This window comes from Phocoena sinus, chromosome 16 (assembly GCF_008692025.1).
Source record: "Phocoena sinus isolate mPhoSin1 chromosome 16, mPhoSin1.pri, whole genome shotgun sequence".
Classification (NCBI taxonomy): Eukaryota; Metazoa; Chordata; class Mammalia; order Artiodactyla; family Phocoenidae; genus Phocoena; species Phocoena sinus.
In genome coordinates, this window is record NC_045778.1 from 18,215,819 (window position 1) to 18,223,844 (window position 8,026).

The window sequence follows — 8,026 nt, forward strand, 5'->3', positions numbered from 1 at the left end:
TCAAAGTGTTTCCCACAAAGGGTTGTACCAATTTGCATTCTATCAGGCCGAATATTTGTTTGACCATATTCTTGCCAGTATGAACATTTTAAAACAACCATTGTCAAGTAAATTTAATTTCATTCGTTATTATGACTTTTCTATATTTACAAAATTTTGTATTTTCGACTAGTGGATTTTCTCTTCACAACATTTTTTTCATCTTCATGGACTTTTTTTTTTTTTTTTTGGTTTAGATATTTTAGTGTCATTCCCTTGAAGAGGGCTAATATCTCAATATTAAAGAGTATACAATGAAAAAAAAGAACTCCATACCCAAAAGTATGCTCAAAAAGTCTAGTGATTTAGAAGGCTAGAATCTTTTTCATAAATAAAAACTTATAATAGTTACCTAGAGTAAAATTATTTAACTTCAAAGCAAATGAAGTGATCAAAGATCACAGCATACACTAATAAAAGTCATGGCTGTGCTGTAATTCTTCTGGATACAGTAAATATTTAAAATATTGTGGGCCTACTATATGTGTATGGTACCATTCTGTAAAACTGAAGGATATTCATTACAAATAAAATGAAAATTCTGAATATATTAAATGATGGGAAAGAGTGAGATGGCCAATAATATTAATTCCCTAAAATTTTGTAGTATTTGACAATTTGATCATTTAATTTAACAAAATTGTAAATCCATGATTGAGTCAGGAATCCAGACAACCATGAGTTATTTTTCTTCTTTCAAGAAGCTCAGAGTAAGTTCTGGGGAAAAACGGCCACAAATTATTCTGTGCAGCTGTTAGTTTGCATACAAAATTGATAGCAGAAGCAAGGGGGAATATGTAATTTTGAAAACTGTGGGTATAAATAAATATAAAAACAATTAAAAATGCCCTCTTCTAGGTGAAGTACTGAAAAAAAAATCACCAAAAAGACTATTTCTTATTAAAGAAACATATTTTTTTAATTAATTCAAAATGAATTAAAGATCTATTTCTTGTCTCTTAGGGCTTCAGGAAAAATTGAAGGAAAATGATACTTTCCTGGACAAGTATCTGGAGAAAATAACCTACCTGAGAACAAATGGTGTGTAAAACTAAGAAATAATGAAGTGACTATTTATTTATTTATTTATTTATTTATTTATTTTTTGCGGTACACGGGCCTCTCACTGTTGTGGCCTCTCCCGTTGCGGAGCACAGGCTCCGGACGCGCAGGCTCAGCGGCCATGGCTCACGGGCCCAGCTGCTCCGCGGCATGTGGGATCTTCCCGGACCGGGGCACGAACCCGCGTCCCCTGCATCGGCAGGCGGACTGTCAACCACTGCGCCCCCAGGGAAGCCCTGAAGTGACTATTTAAATAAACAAATGAATTTACCCAACAGTCCTAGCAAAATTTTTCTTAAATATATACAATAATAAATGTTTAGTAGAATTTTGTTTGTGGTCTTCTGCATATTTATTTGTATATTTAGGAACCCATAGAGAGGACAAACATAGAACAGGGAGTCAGTCAATATAAAGAAATTACAAAAATTCTACCAAGATTGTGCCAAGATTATACTAAGAGGTCTATAAATAGCTCAGGGAAGCACTTCATCCATAACACTCTAATGGTGCCCACTGTTCTATATTGTATTGTAATAACCTGTCAATATGTCAGTCTCCTCCACTGTACTGTGCACTCCTCGAGGGTAGGATCTAAGTCTTGACCTAGTTCACCTGTACTTTCCTATTGATAAGCACTCCAACAGATGTGTGGAAGGCAGGAAGACAGACAGGAAAGATTAATAGTAGGGCATGAATAAAATGGATCAGATATGTGCAAAAATGCAATTCTCTCGGCAAAAGCAGTTCTAAGAGGGAAGTTTATAACAATACAATCCTACCTTAAGAAACAGGAAACATCTCAAATAAACAACCTAACCTTGTGCCTAAAGCAATTAGAGAAAGAAGAACAAAAAAACCCCAAAGTTAACAGAAGGAAAGAAATAATAAAGATCAGATCAGAAATAAATGAAAAAGAAATGAAGGAAACGATAGCAAAGATCAATAAAACTAAAAGCTGGTTCTTTGAGAAGATAAACAAAATTGATAAACCGCTAGCCAGACTCATCAAGAAAAAAAGGGAGAAGACTCAAATCAATAGAATTAGAAATGAAAAAGGAGAAGTAACAATTGACACTGCAGAAATACAAAGGATCATGAGAGATTACTACAAGCAACTCTATGCCAATAAAATGGACAACCTGGAAGAAATGGACAAATTCTTAGAAATGCACAACCTGCCGAGACTGAACCAGGAAGAAATAGAAAATATGAACCGACCAATCACAAGCACTGAAATGGAAACTGTGATTAAAAATCTTCCAACAGGCATGCGCAACCGTGTCCCCAAACATGGAGTCTTGTAGACCAGGTCTTACCTGAATCAGGATGAGGGAGTGGTGGGTCCAGGTGGGGCTGTTGGCTGTGCCCCTGCTTGTGGCCTATCTGCACATCCCACCCCCCCACCCCGGCTTTCGCCTGCTCTTCACTCATGGAAGTCATCAGGCAAATTTTTTACCTACAAGGGACTGCGTATCTTCTACCAAGACTCTGTGGATGTTGGAAGTCCAGAGATAGTTGTGCTTTTACATGGCTTTCCAACGTCCAGCTATGACTGGTACAAGTTTTGGGAAGGTGTGACCCTCAGGTTTCATCGAGTGATTGCCCTTGATTTCCTAGGCTCTGGCTTCAGTGACAAACCGAGACCACATCACTATTCCATATTCGAGCAGGCCAGCATCGTGGAGGCTCTTTTGCAGCATCTGGGGCTCCAGAACCATAGGATCAACCTGTTGTCTCACAACTATGGGGATATCGTTGCTCAGGAGCTGCTCTATAGGTTCAAGCAGAATCGATCTGGTTGGCTTACCATCAAGAGTCTCTCTCTGTCAAATGGAGGTATATTTCCTGAGACTCACTGTCCTCTCCTTCTCCAAAAGCTTCTCAAAGCTGGAGGCATGCTGTCACCCATCCTCACACAACTGATGAACTTCTCTGTATTCTCTCGAGGTCTCACCCCGGTCTTTGGGCCATACAACCCGACCCTCTGAGAGTGAACTGTGGGACATGTGGGCAGGGATACACAACAATGATGGGAACTTGGTTATCGACAGTCTCTTGCAGTACACCAATCAAAGGAAGAAGTTTAGAAGATGCTGGGTGGGAGCTCTTGCCTCTGTATCTATTCCCATTCTTTTTTTTTTTTTTCTTTTTTCTTGCGGTACGCGGGCCTCTCACTGTTGTGGCCTCTCACACTGCGGAGCACAGGCTCCGGACGCGCAGGCTCAGCGGCCATGGCTCACAGGCCCAGCTGCTCCGCGGTATGTGGGATCCTCCCAGACCGGGGCACGAACCCGTGTCCCCTGCATCGGCAGGCAGACTCTCAACCACTGCACCACCAGGGAAGCCCTATTCCCATTCATTTTATCTATGGGCCACTGGATCCAGTGAATCCCTCTCCAGAGTTTTTGGAGCTGTACAGGAAAACACTGCCGCGGTCCACAGTGTCAATTCTGGATGACCACATTAGCCACTATGACAGCTAGAGGATCCCATGGGCTTCTTAAATGCATATATGGGCTTCATTAACTCCTTCTGAGCTGCAAAGAGTAGCTTCCCTGTATTACCTCCCCTATTCCCTTATCTGTTGTGTATTCCACTTAGCAAAAAAAGCCCAAAAGAGGTCCTGGCCACCAAACACTATTCTCTCACAAAAGTCCACCTGACTCACACTGGTGAACAGCATTTAGTAAAAAGCCAGCAGAAGCTCTAAGGGTGACCTAATAGTCCACCTCCCATTCCTTTGACATCTGATCAAGTGTATGGACTTGGCTTTGTCTTTGTGTTATTAGGAAATTCTGATGGGCACTACTACTTACTGATGCAGAAAGACAGACAGACATTCTTTTGCATAAAAGTCTTTGAAACACTTCTATGGACTTTTCTGAAATATTTAGAAATGCTAATTTCTGGCCCTGATTGGAATTATCTAAAGGTGCCACCTTCACCTCGCCTTGAATGGCTTTAATTCTCTAAGTGACACAGCTTCAAGTGAGGATGAGTCTCCCTTGTCATAACTTCGGATTTAATTTCATTAGCTGCTTCTAACTGTAGTCATTTTGTTAGACTTTGGTTTCAATAATGCAGTATTCTAAGTATACTTTAAGACTATGATTTACCTACATGTATTATGTATGTATTTTACAAGGACACTAAACCATCAGACACTTACTCTAGCAAAGTAGTTTAACCTTATTAAACATGTTTCACTTCTGAGTAAATTGAACTAAAGCCAAGCTATTTACAGCATTTCCTAAAATCACAGAACATTAAGGACAGTAGTCTCTGTGCCAGAGATTTACTGTTATTTGCAGTTAGAACTGGTCTTTCCAGCTAGTAACAGTCGGACTCGTCACACCTCAGTACTTAGAAGCATGTCCCTCCTGAGCCAGAGTGGAGAGGAGGGGATTGTTGTAGAGTCCAAGTTACCAGGCTGAATATATACTGATTGCTTAACTTCTCGTTGGTTGTCCCAGAGAGGGTTCCTCATGTAGCTCAGCAATTCCTGTACTTTACAAACGGGAAAGTTCCAGAAACTTTAAGAACAAAGTCTGAAAGTTCTATGAGCAAAAGGTGCTGAATACTTTTTTTTTTAAGCCACAGTTTCATTGTCTTAGTTAAAACAGGATTATTAAGTGGTGATTTTAAATTCTTTTTTTTAAATTAGCAACTTCAAGTATAACAACTGGAATACGTGTTTATTTTCTATTAATACAAATGAATTTTGACCAAAAAAAAAATCTTCCAACAAACAAAAGCCCAGGACCACATGGCTTCACAGGCGAATTCTATCAAACATTTAGAGAAGAGCTAACACCTATCCATCTCAAACTCTTCCAAAATATAGCAGAGGAAGGAACACTCCCAAACTCATTCTATGAGGCCACCATCACCCTGATACCAAAACCAGACAAAGATGTCACAAAGAAAGAAAGCTACAGGCCAATATCACTGATGAACAGAGATGCAAAAATCCTCAACAAAATACTAGCAAACAGAATCCAGCAGCACGTTAAAAGGATCATACACCATGATCAAGTGGGGTTTATTCCAGGAATGCAAGGATTCTTCAATATACACAAATCAATCAATGTGATACACCATATTAACAAATTGAAGGAGAAAAACCATATGGTCATCTCAATAGATGCAGAGAAAGCTTTCGACAAAATTCAACACCCATTTGTGACAAAAACCCTGCAGAAAGTAGGCAAAGAGGGAACTTTCCTCAACATAATAAAGGCCATATATGACAAACCCACAGCCAACATTGTCCTCAATGGTGAAAAACTGAAAGAATTTCCACTAAGATCAGGAAAAAGACAAGGTTGCCCACTCTCACCACTCTTATTCAACATAGTTTTGGAAGTTTTAGCCACAGCAATCAGAGAAGAAAAAGAAATAAAGGGAATCCAAACTGGAAAAGAAGAAGTAAAGCTGTCACTGTTTGCAGATGACATGATACTATACATAGAGAATCCTAAAGATGCTACCAGAAAACTACTAGAGCTAATCAATGAATTTGGTAAAGTAGCAGGATACAAAATTAATTAAACTTTTAAACTATGTATACATATTTCTCATAATAGTTGTGCAAATAACACATTAAAATTTAGAATAAATTTTAAATATACACAAAAGTAAAATCCATTTTGGGACAGTTTATGAACTTGGGTTTTACTCTGCACCTGGATCACAAATTGCAGCTAAAATTATAAGCTACATTTCAAACAGAAACTTAAAACCAAAATATAAAAGATATAGAAATTCATTTGAAGGACAATATATAATTAAATCCACGTATGAAATATAAATAGTTCCTCTAGAAATGGCATGTCACATCAGTGGGTACTTAAGTGTTAAAAAAAAAGGCACCTCCAACATGAATTTTCAAAAGTTTAAAGTATGTTTGGAGCTCCTTGCAGGGAAGAGCTAATGAACTTTGATTGATTCAACTAACAGGATAGGAAATGCTAGCTAAAAGTTCTTTCCCTTTTTCAGGAGAACTAATAAATGAATTAATCAAATCTAAGAGTGTAGATATAGCCTTAAAATAATATGCTATCAAAAAGAGGCCCATTTTTCCTGAGAATCTAGCTTATGATTAGCTTGTGAATAAAGTGAAGACGCAATATTCTTGATTTTTCTCTTTATATCAACCATATATATGCAAATATTTTGTCCAGGAGAAGTAAAGTACACTACTTAAAAGGTCAGCTTTAACTGTAACATTTGGAAAGCTTGGAGTTTCAATGAAGAGTTCATCAACTAAGAGTTGATAAGTTCATGAACTAACAGTTCATCAGCAATAAGATATTCATGGGCAATAACGAACCTCTAAAATGCACATTTATGTTTAAATGTACACTATATGAATTTAAATAAATGCATATGTACGTGTGCATACGTGTGGTCTTAAATTTATATACATAAAATCTCAATGAATTTTTGTGTATTCTAAATAATTTGCTGTATAAATAATTTGTTCTTAGAAATGATTTGGCCATGAGTTCTTTCCCAGGTCCTACTTGGAACAGTTTGAATGTGAGGTAGTTGTCCCCAGGGCATCAGTCTTTACAGAGTTATGTGTTATCTGTATCCAAAACTCCTGATATATTTACTTAAGGAACAGACCTGGTAGTGCTGCATTTTACCATGGAGGATAAACCTGAATAAATTATGTTCACATTTTACTGTGAGTGAACACCTCCTATTTAGCTCATTGTCTCATAACAACTTCAGCAATAAATTATGGACAGGCTAAGTGCCATCGATTCATCTCTATGTAAACTCCTGGCATAACTGGTTTCAAACTTCTTTGCACTCAGAGTAGGCCTGGGCACTTATTGGAAGATAGAAAAGAGGAAACATTTAAACTTGGAAGGTGGTCTGTAGCTTTCCAAGATTCTTTTTCATTGGTAACACTATCAAAAAGAGGCCCATTTTTCCTGAGAATCTAGCTTATCATTAGCTTGTGAATAAAGTAAAGACACAATATTCTTGATTTTTCTCTTTGTATCAACTGTGGTGATACTCAAGAAGTTAATTTATGAAACCTACCTGGCAATGTTTAAAAACTCATGAATTCTCAGTTCTGATGCCACTTTCGGCTTTATCTTATTTTTTCTATTTTTATCTTTATCCTGCCCCAATTTATTATTTTCTTTTGGAAAGATGGTTTACTCTCACTGGAATGTGATATGTAGATTAACTATATAATTACATAAATTAAACATAGGTGGGATATTATCAAGTTGTCTGGAACAATTTTGACCAAAGTATTAGTATTTTTCTTTTTCTTTATTTTATGGTTAATGCTAAAAACTGGTAACTTTTACATTCATACATCTATCTTATAGTGTCATGAGCATTTGGCCATTTTTATTTTTTATTTCTGATTTTAAGTTTGATTTATTGGCAAAAAATCATTCTCCAACTTATTTTCACTATAGACTTTGAAATCAACTCACAGCTATTATAGCCATCTTCATATCGTTGCCATTATCTAAGTAATAAAAACTCATACTATCATTAAAATAACTACATGCCATCTCATATTCTCATCATGAATAAGGAGTCATTATTTTGCTGAGGCAGCCATATTCTTTTATCAAAAGCCCTCGGAATTGTTAGCTTGTAACTCTCTTTTTCAGGAGGAAATTTTTTCAGCACTCTTTCCAATAATTTAGCAGCTTCAACAAATAGTTAAAAATTAACCACTTAACTCTATACAGCCCTAGCAATTTCAAAAAGAAAAGTGAATTCCCTCTATAAATCAATAATCCATGATTAAGATGACCATACATCCAAGTGGCCAGAACAGTCCCAATTTATACCTATTGTCTAGACATTCAGTCTGGTTCAAGCTTTGTCTTGGATTTATTTTTTCAATAAACTATTTTTAATAATAGTTCCATTAAAATAA

At 37.0% G+C, this 8,026-nt stretch overlaps 1 pseudogene; it reads left to right on the forward strand.

Annotated features, from left to right (window-relative positions):
* The first annotated feature begins 2,429 nt into the window (after window positions 1–2,429).
* LOC116741778 lies at window positions 2,430–3,640 on the forward strand (annotated as a pseudogene).
* The last annotated feature ends 4,386 nt before the right edge of the window (window positions 3,641–8,026 follow it).